Below are 18620 nucleotides of genomic sequence, written 5' to 3'. Positions count from 1 at the left end.
CGGAGACCATCCAACCTAACAGCAGCTCCCCCATTCCTTGCCGGGTGTGCCACTTTGGCTTATGTTGTTCACGGCACTTAACACTCTCAGAAAGTATCTTATCTGTTTACCGGTTTGTTGTCTATATTTCCCCAGCCAGAATGCAAGACAATAAAGTGAAGGACCTTTCCTGTTTCCCTCACTGCTCTTTGCCCAAAATGAAGAACCTGGTGGGTGCTTACTAAATATTTGTTGCACGAATGAATGACTGAATCTCTCTGATCTTTAGTTTTTTCATTTCTTTTTTTAAAAAAAAATTTTTTTTTTCAACGTTTATTTATTTTTGGGACAGAGAGAGACAGAGCATGAACGGGGGAGGGGCAGAGAGAGAGGGAGACACAGAATCGGAAACAGGCTCCAGGCTCCGAGCCATCAGCCCAGAGCCTGACTCGGGGCTCGAACTCACGGACCGTGAGATCGTGACCTGGCTGAAGTCGGACGCTTAACCGACTGTGCCACCCAGGCGCCCCTAGTTTTTTCATTTCTAAAAGGAAGATAACATTATCTAACAGAAAATGGGGTTTTAATTTTTTTTTTAAGTTTATTATTTTGAGACAGAGAGAGAGAGAGAAAGTGTACACACGTGAGCAGAGGAGGGACAGAGAGAGGGAGATAGAAAATCCCAAGCAGGCTCCATGCTGTCAGCACAGAGCCTGACATGGGGCTCGATCTCCCAAATTGTGGGCTCATGACCTGAGCCCAAATCAAGAGTCCCACTGAGCCACCCAGCCACCCCCACAGTGAGGTTTTGAATATTAAACATGCATTTAGTGCAAAGTCAGTGACCAGAAAAAGGTACCTTTTACTATCTGGCAGAAAATATTTTGAGATAGTACTTCAAAATCTTCTTTCTCGACATTTTTCTTGATTCCTGAAGGAAAGTGCTTAAAGTGAAAAAAAAAAAAAATCAGCTCATCATAGAACAAGGACCTCCCAATATCTAAAAGACTTGCATAAATAGATCTAGAAAAGAACAACCACCCAATTGAAAATGGGGAAGGGAACATTCATAGGAAAATAAATACAAAGAGCATTCCAATATGCTCAATCTCACTTAAAATAAGGGAAATGCAAATGAAATCTACACTGAAATGCCATTTTTCATTTAACAGACTGGCAAAGATCAATTTTGCTAGATAGTGCCAAACTTCCTTGCATTGGGGCTGTACCAGCCTCCTATGTAAGGCAATTTGGCCCTCCCTAGCACAATTACAGATGTACATCTTTCCACCTGGCAATCTCATTTTTAGGAGTTACTCTACAGACACACATACTCACACATATGTGCTAGGACTTACGTAATATCTACTGCAGCACTGCAGTATCTACCAGTTATATATGGTGTTTATCAGAGGAAGGCCTATAAAATGATGACACAGAAAAGGAATGCAGATATATTTAATTACTCTATTTTATAAATACATAGGTAGCTCTTATACCATGATATTCAAGTGCTTTAAAATTTATTTATTTATTTTGAGAGAGAGAGAGAGAGAGAGTGCACAAGCACGGGCAGGGGAGAGGCAGAGAGAGAAGGGGAAAGACAGAATCTCAAGCAGGCTCATACTGTCTGCGCAGAGCCTGACTGTGTGATGGGGCCACTCCTGTGAACTGTGAGATCGTGAACTAAGCGGAAGCCAAGAGTCTGACCCTCAACCCAGGGGCCCCGAAAGTGCCTTAAAAATAGTAATTACTTTAATCCTCCTAAAAACCTGGTGAGGTGAGTAGTTAACAATGCCCATTTTGTACATGGGAACACTGAGGTTATAACTTGCTTGAGGTCACATAGCCAGAAAGTGTTAGGGCTGGGATTTGAACCCAGGCAGTTTGACTAGAGAGGCCATGCTCTTTTTTTTTTTTTTTTTTTTTTAATGTTTATTTATTTTTGAGACAGAGAGAGACAGAGCATGAACAGGGGAGGGCCAGAGAGAGAGGGAGACACAGAATCCAAAGCAGGCTCCAGGCTCTGAGCCATCAGCCCAGAGCCCGACTCTGGGCTCGAACTCATAGAGGGCGAGATCGTGACCTGAGCTGAAGTCGGACGCTTAACCGACTGAGCCACCCAGGCGCCCCAGAGGCCATGCTCTTAACACGGCTCTGTGCTGCCTCTCAATGTCTGGCAACATGAAGAAAGAAAACTGACACAGCAATATTAAAATCTGTTCACACACACACACACACACACACACACACACACACACACACACACTTAATGTTTATTTTTGTGAGAGACAGAGAGAGAGAGGGGGGGTACGGGGTAGGGTTAGAGAGACAAGGAGACACAGAATCTAAAGCAGGTTCCAGGCTCTGAGCTGTTAGCACAGAGCCCCACGTGGGGCTCCAATCGACAAATTCCAAGATCATGACCTGAGCCGAAGTTGGACGCTTAACTGACTGAGCCACCCAGGCACACAAAACAGATCTTAAGAGATAAAAGAATTATTAGGGATATAGGTATCATTGCTTGATGATAAACAATTCACTAGGAACTAGGTAAAACCTAGCATTCACATGAATCTAACAAACAGAGCCTCAAAATACTTAAGGCAGAAATACAAGGGAAGACTGAAATCTACATATATCGTAGGGCATTTTAACAGATTTTTACCCCGAAAAGACAGATGAAACAAAAATAAAATAAAATTTGTAACATATAAAAGATTAAATGATATGACAAACTTTAATATACAAATATTAGAAAATAAATATGATTTTCAAGTACACACGGAGGAGTATAAGAATAGACTTATATTATGCCACTAATGTATCAACGAATACCAAAAAAATCAACATCATCTAGAACATCTCCTATGACCATATTATAATTAAGTTAGAAATCAATAAAAAGGGGCACCTGGGTGGCTGAGACAAGTAAGCAGTCAACTTCAGCTCAGGTCATGGTCTCATGGTTCCTGAGTTTGAGCCCCACTCTGGCTGCCCGCACAGAGCCCCCTTCAGATCCTCTGTCCCCTTTTCTCTCTACCCCTCCCCCACTCATGCTCTGTCTCTCTGTCTCTCTCTCTCTCTCAAAAATAAACAGTAAAAAAAATCAATAAAGAAAAAAATTTTAAGGGAGTAAAACCAAATGCATACCCCTGGAAATTAAAACCATACTTCCAAATAATTCATGATAGGAGAGTGAAACAATGAGGAAATGCAATATATTGAGAACTGCCAACAGTTAAAAACTATGTATCAGGAAAACTTGTTTCAGTCAGTAGAGTGTGAGACTCCTGATCTCAGCCCCATGTTGGGTGTAGAGCTTACCTAAAAACAAAACAAAAAACCTAAGGAACAAACAAAAACAAAAAACACTACATATCAAAAGCTGTTTAAGAAGTTGTAAAATTCAGCTAAAGTAACTAGAGGGAAATGTATGACCGTAAATGGATATGCTGTTAGAAAATAAGACAGAATGAAAATGAATCAGCTAACTGTTCACCTTGAGAAGTCAGAACATGAAGAACGAGTACACTCAAGATTTGCAGGTGGTCAGAAAGAATAAAGAATAGAAAATGATGAAATAGAAAAAAAAAAGAAAAATAGACTCTTACAAATCAGTATGGAAAAGACAATCCAACAGAAAAGTCTACAAGAGATATAAATAGGCAATTCAAAAATGAGGAAAATTTAATGGATAATATACATATAAAAATGCTCAAACTCACTAGTAATTAGGAAAATGCAAATTAAACAGATGCCATTTCACACCCTTTTGACTGGAAAAATTATGACAAAACCAAGTTTTAACAAAAATGTGAGGAGGAGGGGGGCATGGGCACTCAGTTGGTTAAGCATCTGGCTCTTGATTTTGGCTCAGGTGGTGATCTAGTGGTTTGGGAGTTCAAGCCCCGCGTCGGGCTCTGTGCTGACAGCTCAGAGCCTGCTTGGGATTCTGTCTCTCTTTCTGCCCCATCCCCTGCACTTTCTCTGTCCCTCTCAAAAATAAATAAATACACATTAAAAAAAATTTTTTTAAACCTACTGTGTGAAACACTATACTAAATTCTTTTTTTAAAAAAGTGAGGAAAAGGGTGGGAATATAACCTGGAACAAAACCTTAGGAGAGCAATTTCAAGACATCCAATATGGTATGTGCCGTTCGACCCAGCAATTGTTTCTAGGTATATCCTAGTCTCCAGAGAGAGGTGTGTACCCCCCCCCCCCAGCACAAGATAATCACAGAGCTGCTGGAAGGAAACATTAGAATTAAATTTATTTAAAAAGTTTTTGTAATGTTTGTTTTTAAGAGAGAGAGAGATAGAGAGAGAGAGCGCACATGAGTGGGGAGAAGCAGAGACAGAGACACAGAATCCAAAGCAGGCTCCAGGTTCCGAGCGTTCAGCACAGAGCCCGATGCGGGGCTCAACCCCACAAACAGCGAGATCATGACCTGAGCCGAAGTCAGACGCTTAACCGAATGAGCCACCCAGGTGCCCCTAAATTTATTTTTTAGCTAAAAGAATAAACATAAGTAAGCTTTGCTAACCTGTCATAAATCGATTGACACTGGTGCCCTCCCCGGGGCCTCTCTTGTCACACACCTTGGTTATGTAGTAAGTCAGGTGAGTTACCTGGGGAAGGGGAAGTGGAAGCTTCATATCTGGAGGGGTATTGTGTGTTTTCTTTCAGCTCTGTGGTGTGTTTGTATGTTTATATTCTATGTAGTTTACATATGACCAGATAGATGGATTAAACATTAAAACATAATACAGATTATGCTATCTGGATTTGCTTTTCCTAACCCTCCAAAGTGGACACAGGATTTAACAAAATTGGTTCAAAGAAGCAAGATTTAGATTACTCACAAGTGAATGCTCCAAGTACAAACACTCAGGTTCAATGAAAATCCAACCAGCATTGAGAGGGAGGCAGCTGGCCAACAAGTGAAAAAAATCACTGAAGTTCAAGAGAAATTCTTGCCAGTAATGAATCCTTAGCACTACTGAACTGTACAGTTAAAAACGGTTAAGGTGGTGGGGCACCTGGGCGTCCAACTTCAGCTCAGGTCATGATCTCGCGGTTCATGGGTTCGAGTTCCACCTCAGGTTCTGTGCTGACAGCTAGGAGCCTGGAGCCTGCTTCCGATTCTGTGTCTCCCTCTCTCTGCCACTGCCCTGCTCGCACTCTCTCTCTCTCTCTCTCTCTCAAAAATAAATAAACATAAAAAAAAAAAGGAAAGAAAAGAAAAAAAGAAGTGGGCAAAGTAATGAAGCATATGCAACCTTATTTTGACTACAGATTTTTGCAATATGTAGGATATTTGTAATATGTTATTTCGTTCACTTTTTTTTTTTTTAAGTAATCTCTATTCCCAATGTGGGGCTCAAACTCACGACTCTGAGATCAAGAGTGGCATGCTCTATGGACTGAGCCAGTCAGGAGCCCCTTCCTTCGCTTTTCAGTCCCCCCCTTTTATATGTTTTATGTCTTATCATGGACACACTAATTTGTTATAGTGGTTCACATATATAATTCATAAATAAATACACATTCATACATTAGAAATGCATGGTGAATTATTTTTACTTCTAAGAGTATGTGGCAAAAATGTTTGATGCTTACTGGCCTACTGAAACTTTCCCACAAACATACAAAGAGACATTTATAAGATGTGAATTGGAGCACTATTTGGAGAACTGGGAAATAATCTAAATGTCTGTCAACAAAGGAATGGATCAACTAGATATATTCAAGCAGCGGAATACTATACAGTGGCTTAAATGAATGGATAAGAGCTGTATGTATCAACATGGGTAAATATTTTAAAGATTTTAGTTTTAAGTAATCTCTACACCCTGAGACCAAGAGTCACATGTTCCACCGACTGAGCCAGCCAGGTGCCCAACATGCATAAATATTTTAAACAGTATGTGAAAAAAAGCACACTGTAGAATGAAAAGTCCAACATGCAAAGCAATGCAAAACAATGTGACATTCTGTTTATGGATACATATATATGTATGGATACATACATACACACACATACACATACATAAATACACAGTATATCATACTGTGTAAGATATACTATGTTTCAAAACATTCAAGAGGAAGATAAACACCAAATTCAGGAATAGTGGTTACCTCTGGGGAGGAAGGGAAGAAAATGAGATTGGAGGAAGTATTCAAGTAGGGTTTCTTTTTTTTTTTTTTCTTTTTTAAATGTTTGTTTATTTTGAGAGAGAGAGGGCACTGGCATGCCCAGTTGGGGGGGGGGGGAGAGAGAGAGAGAGAGAGAGAGAGAGAGAGAGAGAATCCCAAGAGAAAGAGGGAGAGAATCCCAAACAGTTCCAAGCTCAGTCTGGAGCCCACAGTGTGGAACCTGATGCAGGGCTGGATCCCACAACAGTGAGACTATGACCCGAGGCGATATCAAGAGTGGGACACTCAACTGACTGAGCCACCCAGGCACCCCTATTTCTTTAAAAACAAATGCAAGGTAAATAAATATAACAAATAGCTCATAATTTTAAAACAAGATGTTTTGAAACTAGTCTCCCAGTGTTCTCTTCCTCAGTGACAACCACCCTCCCACCCCTTGTGTATATTTCCAGAGCTATTTTATGCACATGCACGGATACATATGTGTATGTATTCTATGTAGCCCACCTTCTTTCAAACGCAAATGGAAGCAAACATCACATACTGTTCTGAGCCTCACTTTTGTCTTTAACAATCTATCTTGAGTTTTGTTACCTGTCAGGACATAAAGAGCTTCCTCCATTTTTACAGCTGTCCAGTACTCCTTTCTGTAGCTTGAGCCAGTCTCCCAGTAACAGAATGGAGACTATTTCTGTCCTTTCACTGCAATAAGTATCACTGTAATGAATATCCGTGAAAATATGTCATTGTGCACACATGTACATATTATAATAAGTTCCCAGAAGGAGAATGCTGGATCTTTTCAAATTGCCCTCCAACAAGATTGTACTGATTTACTTCCAGCTTCAACATTTTCCAGTGCCTGCTACCCAATCACAATTCAACACAGCATATTATCAGACTTTCTGTAAAGTTTTTTTTTTTTTTTTTTTTTTTTTTTTTTGAGAGCGAGGGCCAGAGGGGGAAGGGTGGAGGGAGAGAGAATCTCAAGCAGGCTCCACACTCACAGAGAACAAGGTGGGATGGTCCCACCACCTTGGGATCATAACCTGAGTAGAAATCAAGAGTCAGACACTTCACAGAGGACTGAGCCACCCAGGCGCCCGGCCCCAAGACTTTTTGATCTGAGAGGCAAACATCGTAACTCATAGCCAAATTTAATTTGCATATTTTAAAAATTATGCATCAGCATCTTTTTATGGTGAAAAACGTTGTATTGATGTTTCCTATAAATTGTCGTTTGTCCATTTGTAATTTTTTTTTAACTACGAGCAAGAACTTTTGTAATAACATGGCCAATAAGGGTTTTTTAAAATTTTTATTTTAATGTTTATTTACTTTTAAGAGAGAGAGAGAGAGAGAGAGAGAGAGAGGGACAAAGGCGTTAGTGGGGGAGGGGCAGAGAGAGAGGGAGACACGGAATCTGAAGCAGGCTTCAGGCTCTGAGCTGTCAGCACAGGGCCCGACATGGGGCTGGAACTCACGGACTGTGAGATCATGACCTGAGCCGAAAGTCGGATGCTCAACTGACTGAGACACCCAGGCACCCCAGGATTTTTTTTATAATGGAGGGTCTGAGCAGCCTTCACTCAGTTTTGTGATAAGCTCGTGATGCCTTCAAAAACTTTTGTGCGTAGTACCGATATCAATTTCCTGATTTCGATATTGTACTATAATTATATAGTACTACTGGGGGAAAGCAGAAGAAGGGGCACAGGTCTCTTTGTACTATTTTTGCAACTTCTCATGATGTCTGTAAGTATTTCGAAATAAAAAGTTAAAAAAAAAAAAAAGCTAACAAAACCTCATGGTACTTTTCTGGTTGGGGGCTCTGTACTGACCTCATGCTATGATCCTTGAGTCATGATGGCTCCCAAGTTGGCCAACTGACAAGCACTACCTGCATGTTAGCCACTGGGTTAGAAGGTGTATGAGGGGACACGTGACTGGCTTGATTGGTGGAGCATGCGACTCTTGATCTCGGGGTTGTAAGTTTGAGCCCCATGTTGGATATAGAGAGTACTTAAAATCTTAAAAAAAAAAAAGGTGTATTTGAGGACTGAAACGGGCAAGTCTTTGGGGGAGGACTTTGGCTTTTGACTGCATTACCATCACATTCTAAGCACACAGCAGTCATGGAGATAATATTCACACTATCTTGTATTTCCTAGCTTTACAGTGTTCCATGCCCATCCATTTACATTATCTTAATAATATGGGAACTCTCTCAAGAGATCCTTTGCAAAGTATAGAAGCTCACCTTTCTTTGTGCTGTCACTCCCTGAGAATCTTCTATCTGAACTGTGTTGCTCAAGCTATACATAAATCTCTGGAGGTCCCTAACAAACTTTTGCACACAGTTCCCTTCATCGGGGTCTGCTCTCTTTCTCTTCTAGTCTTTTTGCCTAAAGAACTTTTATTCATGGGATATCTGGATGGCTCAGGTGGTTAAGCATCCGACTTCGGCTCAGGTCATGATCTCATGATCCATGGGTTTGAGCCCCGCGTGGGGCTCTGTGCTGACAGCTCAGAGCCTGGAGCCTGCTTCGGATTCTGTGTCTCCCTCTCTATCTGCCCCTCCCCTGCTCGCATGCTGTCTCCCTCTGTCTCTCAAAAATAAGTAAAATGTTAAAAAAAATCTGTAAAAAATAAAAATTAAAAAATTATAAAAAAGAACTTTGATTCATTCTCTAAATAAAGTACAAGTACCATTTCCACTAGGCAGCCCCCATCTCCACAGCTCTAACCCCACTGCAACAGGACTTAATCTGTGCACCTTACTACAACCTCCATTGGACAAGGCTCCATTAAAACGTTTATCTTGCTATATTGTCATTAAACATGCCTGTTCCCACCAGACTGAAGATCCTTTGAGAGCAGAGATTTTGTGACGTTTATCTTTGCATTTTCGGTGCTAGCAGCAATGCATGCTGTAGATAATAAATATTTAGTGAATGCAGGAGTCAGGCCAGTGACCTACCAGCCTCTCTGCAGTTTAGGAAAAGCCAACCCAGGTTCTTGGGTAATTCCTTTCAGCCCAGAGCCAGGTGTTTTGCAGAGTCAGCTGAAGCTCTGGTTGTTATGTATGAGCCCTTGCCTCTAGTTAGGCTTCCCATAGCTGTGGGCCTCTCTGCCTCAGTTTCCTTACCTTTAATACAGGGACATTAAAACCACCTCTTCACAGATACTTAGCTCTTAGCACAGTGCCTGGAAAAGAGTAGAGAAGTCTCTTCAAAGATACGCATTTAAGTGTTGAATGAACGAGTAAAAAATGACTTGAGGTTGCCCCGTCATTTATTGAGCACCTACTGCATCTGGTACTACGTTAAGTGCAGCATGCTAAGTACAGAGAAGCAACTGCAGCACACTGGAGTGGTCTTAACACAGACTGCAGGGAACCACGGAAGGTTTCCTGGAGCTTGAGTTTTGATACCGGAGGCGCTTGGAAAGGCAAAGGTGGTGCTAGTCGATAGTGACGACAGGTATTGTTGTTACAGAACCAGGCTGGAATGCTGGTGGAAAAACCAAGCAGCACTCGGGAGATCTTGGCGGATTGGAGATTTATTTAACACCGGCAGGCTCAGAGGAGACCGTTTCTCCAAAGGTCTGAGCCCTGAATGCAGATGGGAAGGGTAATTAATAGTGTCATCTTCTCTACTGGTGGTGGCTTTCGCATGCGTGGCAAACAGGGCAGAAGTACCCAGAAGAGAAGTTTCTAAGCTAGGAACTAGAGCTTGTTTTAGTCCCGTCGGCCATCTTATGGTGCAGAACTTTACTTATTTTCCCAACATTCCCCCCTTTGATGCCTTAAAAAAATTTTTTTTTAAATGTTTATTTATTATTAAGAGAGTCAGACAGAGCATGAGCAGGGGAGGGGCAGAGAGGAGGAGACACAGAATCCGAAGCAGGCTCGGAGCTGTTAGCATAGAGCCCGGCGCGGGGCTCGAACTCACAAACACCGAGATCATGACCTAAGCCAAAGTCGGATGCTTAACCAACGGAGCCACCCACGCACCCCTCTCCCCCCACCTTTGATTCCTTTTTAAAAATCTTTAATTAAGCATCACCTTTTAGCTCTAGGGGTTGGTACCCTGGAGGGCTAAGATACGTGCTGCAGTTTGGCAACAGTGTTTTCAATAAAATTACCAAGGTACTCAGTATACAGGAGCTGATGGTCACAAGTAAAATTATGGAAAGGAGGGGCCCTGCCACGGCAGGGAGCCAGGATGCCCAGTCTGTGAGATCCCATCCTCTCCACTGACCGGTATTTTCCTGTTGTCTACGTTGAATTCTTTCCTTGAGTTCCTTAATCTTAGTCGTGACTATTCCTGACTGGTTTATAAAATAGCAACATTCCTCCCCCAGAAAGATACAAGTCCCTCCTTTTTCTGAAATGAGGTCGAGGGCTCACCTATTTTGGAGGGACACTGCTGCCAGGGAGTTTATTTGGCTTTGCAAGGTTACCAGGGAGTCTGCCACCTGTTCCATGTCTTCATTTAGTTCTCGATAGTTTGTGGTATAGCCTTACGGATGAACCTATGCCTCCTATTCCAGGTCCTATTCCCTTGCAATTCCTGTTCCTATCAGGACGGGTAGGAGGACTGCCCGTTTAGCCTGGGACTTGGGGCTAACGGTTGTTAGGAAATGATCTTCAGTGTATACAGTTATCTCCGGAATTAGGAAGACGGAATAGCACATCTGAGTCCAGTTGGCCTTCAAGCATCAATAGGCCGAATTGCAGCACAGATAGAATACCCCAGGGGTTGAGCATAGGGTTGTATTCTTTTTTAAGGTTATATTTCTCCCACATAGGGAAGTGCCGTTCATACCTTCAGGGACTGTACAAGTTAGATTATCAGCATTCGTGAGAAGGACCCCAGTGGCCAAGGGTCCAATCAAGACAAGTGGTGTTGGTTGTGAGATTGTCAGGAGCTTCCCAGGCCAAGGGGATAGAAGTGGCTAAGTAAGTCCTCCGGCTGAGAGGCAAGCACCTCCAGCAGGTTTGGGTGTGGTTATTCACTTTGTGAAGGACTTACAGTGTTGGCCCAGCGTTGGGAGCTGGGAATTGGTAAGCACTTAATTAAGGGCTTAAAGGTTTAAACCCTGGTAGGATGCTGGGGAGTGGTTGCCTTTACGGCTTGTATTAGCCTGGTCCAGGTATCCTTTATGACCTTTTGAAGGGCCCTATCTTGCACTCCTCCCCCGTCTGATGTCCCTAGTTGGGGAAGATACGTATAGCAGACTCGCTTTCCTTTCTGGAGACTCTGTTTGTTACATGGGCTTCTGCTATTTTGGGTTATTTCTATGGTCCAAAACTTACGTGCTTGGGCATCTGGCGACTGGCAGAGGGTGGGTGTCTTTCCCTTATAACAATCTTTGTGGAGGGAGGTGAGGGAGCTGAATGCCCTTGCGTTCCTGATACCATGGGCTACTGTCCTTATTGTCTTATAACAATCCTGGGGGCAAGGTGGGTATGTGGCAGTCGTGAGGGTGAGAGAGGTTAACATAATATACAGGCAATACTTAATAGTCCTCCCATTCAGAGGAGGTATGTGAGACCCAACATTCATCTTTTGTCCAGTTTGTTGATGCAGTCTCTATTAGCCCAACAGCAAGAAGCAAGATCAGGGCTATGACACTAGTAAGGGGTAAGGGCTGGGAGAGTTGCATCCAAACCCCTAGGCTCGGTCCACACGTTGATTCCTCAAGCTTCTGCCGTGCGCAGGCCAGCCAGCTTCCGGGGTGTGGCTGGAGCAGGGCTGGAGACCTCAGGGGCCAGTGTCTTTTTGAGGGTCAGTTTAAGTGGGTTGATTGGATCTGGATCACTTTGCCAGGTTGAGGGTTCCTCTGAGTTGGCCTTCTTAACTCTGGAGTGATGGACCCATGGGGTGATACCTGAAACTTTAAGGGCTGTAGGAGTTAGAATAACGGTATGGGGCCCAGTCCACAGTGGTTTAAGAGGTTCCCTCTTCCAATCTTTGACCCATACAGAGTCCCCTGGCAGAAAGGGATGAACGGGGGTCCCTAAAGAAATTGGAGCCCTCTCTATGGTGTATCTTTGTAACTTATTTAGGACTGCCCCCAAGGCCTGAAGCTGTTCCCTTATTTCCTTATCTCCAATCTGGTGTTGGTCTCCTGGGAGTTTTCCTAAACGTGGGGGAAGCCACCCATATAGTAACTTGAAGGGGGGAGAATTCCAGTGCCCCAGACATGCATCAGGCACGCAAGAGGGCCAGTGGCGGTAAATACGGCCATGGGAGATCAGTTTCCTGGTGGAACTTAGCCAGGGTTTCCTTGAGGGTGCGATTCATCTGCTCTACCTTTCCTGAGCACTGGGGTTGGTAAGCAGTGTACAGTTTCCAGGTAATGTTGAGGGACCTGATCAAGGTTTGTATAATGTCTGCCACAAATGCAGGTCCGTTGTCACCACTGCCCTATGGTTAAGGGCAGACCAAACCAAGGCACAACTTCCCGTAGGAGAGCTTTGGCCACCTCACGACTTCGTTCCGTCCTGGTCAGGAAGGCTTTGACCCATCCTGAATATGTGCAGATTATTACAAGATAACTGAATCCTCTATTTGGTTGTCTATCTGTGAAGTCCACCTCCAAGTCTTCGAAAGGGGCGGCCCCCATCCTTTGTATGCCAGGTGGGGGCCATGGGGCAGACCAGGCATTGTTTTTGGCACATGTGACACATCATTCACTGACAGCTCAGCATAATGCCAGCAGCTGGCTGCATAGTAGTTCTTTTTGAGAAGGGCCTCTAGTGCAGTTTTTCCCAGGTGCGTGAGTTGGTGATATTCCTTGACTAGGTGTTTTCCCACAGATGACAGGACAAAGATGCGCCCGTTTGGCATGACCCACCATCCCTTTTTGCTTAGTGTGCCCCCTTCTGTCGAGGCCCAACTTCTTTCCTCTTGTGTAAAGGAGCAGGAAGGCCTCCCTTGGGGGTACGAGAGTCATAGTGTAGATGGGAGCTTCGCCTGGGTCATCACAGGCAACCGCTCTGGGTGCTTCGTCAGCCAGGCAATTTCCTTGAGTTACGGCGTTGTTTTCTTTCTGGTGTCCCTTGCAGTGCAGGATAGCTACCTTGTCTGGCAGCCATACAGCCTTGAGAAGGTTAGTATTTCTTCCTCGTTTTTAATAGTTCTTCCTGCAGCAGTAAGGAGGCCTCTTTCCTTACATATGGCCCCGTGTACATGCACGGTAGCAAAGGCATACCGAGAGTCAGTATAGATGTTGACTCGTTTGTCTTTGCTAAAGATGAGGGCTCGGGTCAGGGCGTACAGTTCAGCTTGTTGTGCCCACCTGGCTTCTAAAACTACGGTAGTTGTGGTTACTGCGTATCCTGCTTTTCGCGTGCCCTCTTGTAAATAGCTGCTCCCGTCGCTAAACAGGGTGATATCTGGGCTTGTTATAGCCTGGTCTCGGAGGTCCAGGTGGCTAGTATAGACGTCATCTATTACTTCGGAACAGTCATCGTCAGGTTCCCCTTCTTCTGTGGGGAGGAAAGTGGCTGGATTCAGTGTCCTCACTATTTCGAGAGTGACCCTTGGGTTTTCGGAGAGATGCCCTTGATATTGTGTCAGCCAAGAGTTGGAGAGGAAACGATATCCTTGGTGTTCATGAGGGATGTGACCACGTGCAGGACCTTAACATTAAGTGTTTGTCCCAGGGTGAGTTTGTCCGCCTCCTTGATGAGCAGGACTGTGGCTGCTAGTGCCCTAAGACACGGTGGCCATCCTGTGGCCACAGAATCAAGCTTTTTCGACAAGTAGGCTACTGGCCGTTGCCAGGGCCCTATGTTCTGAGTGAGAACTCCAAGGGCTATTTTGTCTTTTTCACATACAAAGAGGTTAAAAGGTCTTCCTATGTCAGGTAAACCTAGGGCTGGAGCTCATCCCAGAGCCGACTTTACTTCTGCGAAAGCGGCCCTTGCTTCCTCAGTCCAGGTGGGGAGCTCCCGCTATGGCTCTCCCAATTGGTCAAAGGGGCCTCACTATGGCTGAGAACTCGGGAATTCAAATGCGACAGAACCCTGCAGCTCCTAAGAATTCACACAAGCCTCGTTTTGTTTGGGGCTGTGGTAACGTGATAACCTTTTTCCTTTCCTGTTCTAGTTCTCTTTTTCCTTTTGTGAGGAGGAAGCCTAAGTATCGGACCTGCTGTTGACAAATCTGTGCCTTTTTCCAAGAGGCCCAGTACCCCGAGTTGGACAGGAGCTGCAGGAGAGCCTTTGTGCCTCTTGCACAGTTCTCTTGGGTGTTGTTGGCAAGGAGGAGATCATCTACATATTGGAGGAGGACACATCCTATGGTTTCCCTCGGAAAGTTGACGAGGTCTGCAGTCAGTGCGTCCCCAAAAAGAGTGGGAGAGTTCTTGAAGCCTTGGGGAAGTTTCCAGGTCAGCTGCATCTGGTGGCCTGTAACGGGTTCAGTCCATTCAAAGGCGAACAGTGGTTGACTTTGAGGAGCCAGGCGGAGGCAGAAGAAAGCATCCTTTAGGTCGAGGCATGTAAACCATCTGGCTGACCCTGGAACTTGGCTGAGGCTGTACGGGTTCAGGGCCACTGGGTGTAAGGAAAGTCACTTTGTTAATGGCCCTCAAATCCTGTACTGGCCGGTATCCTTCTCCTGGCTTCTTGACTGGCAAGAGTGGGGTATTCCAAGCCAATTGGTGTTCAATTAGAATACCTGTTTCTTTAAGCTTGATCAGGTGCTCCTGTATGCCCATTCTAGCCTCGAGTGGAAGGGGATATTGCCTTTGTCTTTGGGGTTGGGCTCCAGGGATCAGATCAACGATGGGGGCCCAATTCCGGGCTAGTCCAGGTGGGTTATCTTTGGCCCATACAGAGGGGAATGCAAGCCTGAATTCTGATGGACTACAGGGTTGGGCCTGGGCACAGACGTCTCCACTCCTCTTCCCTTGGCATGGTCATTGCCAGGACCAGGGTTTCCCTCTGCCTCAGGTTTAATTGGAGGCTTAGTGTGTCCAGTGGGTTCAAAAGTTATTTGGGCCCCAAGTGTGGAGAGCAGATCTCGGCCCAGGAGGGGAATCAGGAAGTCAGGCAAGTAGAGGAACTCCTGCCAGACCTTGTGGCCCCACGTTCACATTGTCGAGCCTGACAGAAAGTTGTTGTATTGCCCGCATCCCAGTAGCCCCAAGTATGGTTGCTGTCTTTTGGCTGAAAGGGGCTACCGGGGAAGTGATAACTGAATGTTCAGCCCCAGTGTCAACCACGAAAGTTATTGTTTGGCCCCCTACTTTCATTTTGACCGTGGGCTCATGGGGGCCAAGGCAGAAAGAGCCCGGTCTCCTTCAGTCTGATTCTAGCTCAGCCAGACCAATGAGGTTCCCATCTCGGGGTTGCTCTCAATATTGGCTGGGTTTTGGGAGCCCCTTCTGATTCGGGCATTCATTCTTCCAGTGTCCCTTTTCCTTGCAGTAGGCACATTGGTCTTTGCTAAGGGGGCTCTGGCCTTTCCCCCTTTTGGTGGTTTCCGTTTCTTTCAGTGCTGCTGCGAGAAGGGTGGCCCTCTTCTTTAGTCTTTTTTCAGCTTCTCTCTCAGCTGTGACTTCCCTGTTCATGAAACTTTATTGGCAACCTCTATCAACTGAGTGATATTCATTCTGGCAAAGCCCTCTAACTTTTGGAATTTTCTCCTGATGTCTAGGGCAGCCTGTGCCACGAAGGAGGTATTTACCATTTGGTGACTTTCTGGTGCCTCGGGATCAAACAGGGTGTATACACGGTATGCCTCACACAGTCTTTCATGGTAGTCTCCGGGAGACTCCCCAGGCTGTTGTGTGACTGATGTTATTTTAGTCATGTTCATGGGCTTTTTGGCTCCAGCTCAAATTCCCTGAAGGAGATCCTCTTGGTACCAATGGATGTGAGCCTGTCCTTCTTCTGTGGTGAAGTCCCATGTCAGGCACGGCAGCTCAAGCCCAGGCAGCAGGGTCATTGATGCCTGGCAGTGCATGGTCTTCTAGGTACTGTCGCGTTTCCCTCATCCTCCTCCTTCTTTCTTCTGTATTAAACAGGGTACGGAGTAACTGTTGGCAATTTTCCCAAGTCAGTCGGTGGGTCTGGAAGAGGGACTCCATCAAGTCGACCACTGCTTGTGGCTTTTCAGAGTATGATGCAGTGCTGTGCTTCCAATTAAGAAGGTCGGTTATAGAGAAGGACTGATAATACACCATGGAACGGCTGGGCTGGACTGTTCCGTCCTCATTCTGTCTTTCAGGTTCTCTCGTCTCCCCTACTGGCATTTGGAGGGCGTCAGGTCTGGTCTGGGTTGCAATCTGGCTGCTGGCCCTGGTGACAGAGGGTTCTCCAGGTCTGGGGGTAAGGAGAGATGGATGGCAGATCCGGGCTGGAGGAGAGATCGATGGAGGAGGAGTTTTAAGCCCCAGGGCAAGGTGGGGGGCAGGGGGCGGAGAGTTATAGGGTGGCGGAAAGACAAGGCCTTCCTCTGGGTCCCCTGCAAATACCGGGGGAGCACTGGGCTGCTTCTTTGGTTCTCCAGGTGAGTCTCCAGGTGAGGCAGCTAAAACCCTTTGCCTGACTCTGCTTGTTATGGATGAATCGCACCCAAGGTGGGAGATTTCAGGCAATTTCAAGGGAGTCGATATATGGAAATTGGTCAGGGTGACCTGGGTTCCCAGTGACTATTAGCCAAACCCGCTGCACCTGGGCATCTAATGTCCCTTCTGGGGGCCATCCTACATTGAACGTGGGCCATTCTAGTTCACCAAAGGTTCTTAACTTCCTGGGTATCATTTTCATCCCATAGTCGCCTGAGAATCCCTTTTAAAGAATCCCTTAAAGTTTTTAAGCAGGACCTCAAGAATCTTGGGCTTACTGTTTTGACCCCATTACTAATCCCTTTCTCGTGTTCGGTGTCGCAGAGACAGACAAAAAAGGGGTTATCCCCTCAGATGAGAGGACCAAACAGATGCTCCACTGGTTGCGGTCTGGAGGGAAACTTTAGGTAAGGCTTGGCCGTGGTGGGCTCAGCTTTGTGACTTACAATGGGAGTCTAATTCGATGCCGCCCTGGACTGATGCCTTTCACCAAGACACTACTCAGACTCCGTGGACTTTTGGGGACCTTAAGGGTGCCCATCTGTGGAGCCACAAATTCGAACCGACTGGCAAGCCTGGCTGAGCTGCACATTCACACACACATATACCAGAGGCTATTACATTCTCTCCCACAGAATTTTTTTTTCTTTTTTTTTTTTTTTTTAAAAATTTTTTTTTTTTTTCAACGTTTATTTATTTTTGGGACAGAGAGAGACAGAGCATGAACGGGGGAGGGGCAGAGAGAGAGGGAGACACAGAATCGGAAACAGGCTCCAGGCTCTGAGCCATCAGCCCAGAGCCCGACGCGGGGCTCGAACTCACGGACCGCGAGATCGTGACCTGGCTGAAGTCGGACGCTTAACCGACTGCGCCACCCAGGCGCCCCATCTCCCACAGAATTTTTTACCTGTGAGACCACTGAGGTCTCCGGGGAGTGATCAGGTCCCCCTTCCAGCCTTTTGGATGGCCCTGACTGGGTTGGGGCCCCAGCCTTACTGGTTCCGACATCGGGTCCAGGTCCTCACCTACCAGGTCTCTCTGAGTACCGCAGGAAAGACGGAGCAGGGCCAGCCTGGGCGACTGAGGGTACTGCCGAAAATCAGGCAGGGCTCCCCTTCTCCTCTGCGATTCCTCGCTCCGTCACCGCCTCGCCCATCTCCCAAACCAGTGGCAACAGTGGGCCAGCGCAGTTGGGTTTCCTGGTCAGGGAACCAACCAAATATGTTACGGAACCAGGCTGGAACGCTGGCGGAAAAACCAAGCGGCACTCGGAGATCCTGTTGGATTGGAGATTTATTTAACATCTGCAGGCTCAAAGGAGACAGTTTCTCCATAGATCTGAGCCCCAAAAGCAGGTGGGAAGAGTAATTTATAGCGTCATTTTCCACGTTGGTGGTGGCTTTCCCGCGCTGCAAACAGGGCAGGAAGAGCCTAGGAAAAGGAGTCTCCAAGCTAGGAACTAGAGCTTGTTTTAGTCCCGTCGCCATCTTATGGTGCAGAACTTTACTTATTTTCCCAACACTCTGAACAGAGTCAGCAGGTTCCCTATTGAAAGCTGTGTGGGAATGCGCGGCGTAGTATCTACCGAGGCGCGCGGAAGGGCAGCTCGGTGAGATGCACCGAAGCGCTGGAATCGAAATTGAATCCCAGCCCCCTTCCTAGCCGCGTGACTTTAGCCAAGTTACCGAACCTCTCAGAACTTCCCCAACAGTAAAAAAGTCTGTTAAGAATACTCACCTGCCAGGGTTTCCGAGCGATGACGTAACCATGCGGTCGCCAACTGACGCTGTATTTAGAAGGTGCAAAATGCCCACGCCGGTCACTACTGGTCGATTGGCTCTACGCCAGACGGGCCGGGGAGTGTGTTACCTCTAGGGGCATGCGCAGTA

The 18620-nt window shown here is 45.8% G+C and overlaps 1 long non-coding RNA gene across 3 annotated transcripts; it reads right to left on the bottom strand.

Moving 5' to 3' along the window:
• Positions 1-742: 742 nt before the first annotated feature.
• On the bottom strand, positions 743-18568 carry LOC124522219 (uncharacterized). 3 transcript variants are annotated; one of them, XR_006964714.1, is made up of 4 exons: positions 18469-18568; positions 17639-17930; positions 9293-9351; positions 743-923 (listed from the first exon to the last, which is right to left on the bottom strand). It is a non-coding gene; the product is annotated as an uncharacterized LOC124522219 (long non-coding RNA). The 3 variants fall into 3 exon arrangements; XR_006964713.1 differs by lacking the exon at positions 743-923 and having other exon boundaries at positions 8750-9351; XR_006964715.1 differs by lacking the exons at positions 743-923; positions 9293-9351 and adding an exon at positions 10134-12045.
• Between the last annotated feature and the right edge of the window lie 52 nt (positions 18569-18620).

Source organism: Lynx rufus, unplaced genomic scaffold (genome assembly GCF_022079265.1).
Source record: "Lynx rufus isolate CCGP_SWC_20201006 ecotype Redwood Valley unplaced genomic scaffold, mLynRuf1.p SCAF_34, whole genome shotgun sequence".
Lineage (NCBI taxonomy): Eukaryota > Metazoa > Chordata > Mammalia > Carnivora > Felidae > Lynx > Lynx rufus.
Note: the sequence above shows the minus strand (reverse complement) of the source record. Positions and strands in the feature narration are given on the sequence as shown.